Source organism: Nycticebus coucang, chromosome 1 (genome assembly GCF_027406575.1).
Source record: "Nycticebus coucang isolate mNycCou1 chromosome 1, mNycCou1.pri, whole genome shotgun sequence".
NCBI classification, from domain to species: domain Eukaryota; kingdom Metazoa; phylum Chordata; class Mammalia; order Primates; family Lorisidae; genus Nycticebus; species Nycticebus coucang.
The window spans coordinates 176,846,986-176,848,492 of NC_069780.1; the positions used below are offsets into that span (position 1 = coordinate 176,846,986).

A 1,507-nucleotide genomic window follows, 5' to 3' on the forward strand; every position below is an offset into this window, starting at 1 on the left:
CTGATAAATGGTCATCTTAACAGATGTGAAATTGTTTTTATTTTCATTTCTCCAATAAATAGTGATATTGAGTATTTTTTCATATACCTGTTGACTATTTTTATGTCTTCTTTGAAGAAAGGTCTATTTAAATCCTTTGTACATTTTAAATTGGGTTGTTTGCTATTGAGTTATAGGATAATTCTCTTTAATTTTTAATAACATTGAACACTTTACAATTGGAAAGGCTTTGTCTAGCAGGCAGGGAATACAGTGCAAGGCATTGGAATACTATAATAAATTTAAAAACATTCTGTAGTTGAAAAATAGCATATTAATGGTGAATTATTTAAAACACTGACTGGTTAAGAAAGAATTATCCCATCAGTGTCACCTGTATGACACCCACTAACCTCCAAATGAGTGTCATATGAGTTATATTTCCTTTCAAAACTCTCATTTATGAAGTTAATAATGATATTGTGAAGGAAAAATAATCTGTCTTCTTTTATGTCCATCTATGTCAGAAAACAGAAATTTTATAAATTATGGACAAAAAAACCCCCAAACTAATAATTCTTATTATAAAGTGAAGAAAGATTGATCATATCTATGAAAGATTCATCTTTTATTTCTTTCTGCTTTGGTAGGACATTTGGTAGGACAATAGTTTTAAATACTTCATACGTAATCGTATAATATGCTGAAAAATATTTGACTACTGAATACTTAAATATGTTTTTATTAAATTCCAGTTTTAATTTTATGTTAAAAAATCAGTTTTCTTGTGCTCGCTTCGGCAGCACATATACTAAAATTGGAACGATACAGAAAAGATTAGCATGGCTCCTGCGCAAGGGTGACACACAAATTCGTGAAGCGTTCCATATTTTTACGGTCTGTGAAGCTAGTGAATGATGCCCCATGATCATATCAATGTACACAGCTATGATTTAATAAAAGAAAAAAGAAAATAAAAATCAGTTTTCTTTTATAGTTTTGCAAAATTAAATTAATTCAACATTCAGTATTTTAAAACACAATAAATTCAACTTATCAAAGAAAAACACATTACCGTTTTAGTATAGTTTTTAAAAAAACTTTTGTGTATATTTTATGTATTTATAATTATGAATCATGTAATTTGTAATCCTGATTTTGTTATGTGAGTATAAGTATGTAGTGAGTATTGGTCTTTTTAAAGACATTTTATAACATTTGTTTGCATGTGTCCTATGATGACAATTATTCTGTTGTAAGGCTGAAACATATTGTAGCTTTTTTCTTATTATCAAGATTTAACTTGTTCAACTATTTTCCTCTTAATATTATTTTTTCTAAACAGTAGGACCTCCACAATTAACCACCTCCTACACTGGCCACCTCAAGTTGACCTAATTTTCATAGACCGAACATGCACCACAAGTACATATCAGTAAAGTAGGCTTGGTTTCTTGTGTTGACAACCTCTGTATGTTGACCAGTTTGTTATATCCTCCTTATGGTCAAATAACAGAGGTTTTATTGT

General features: G+C 29.1%; 1 non-coding gene across 1 annotated transcript; it reads left to right on the forward strand.

Moving 5' to 3' along the window:
• The first annotated feature begins 766 nt into the window (after positions 1-766).
• Positions 767-873, forward strand: LOC128592207 (U6 spliceosomal RNA). Its single transcript, XR_008381801.1, has one exon. It is a non-coding gene; the product is annotated as a U6 spliceosomal RNA (small nuclear RNA).
• The last annotated feature ends 634 nt before the right edge of the window (positions 874-1,507 follow it).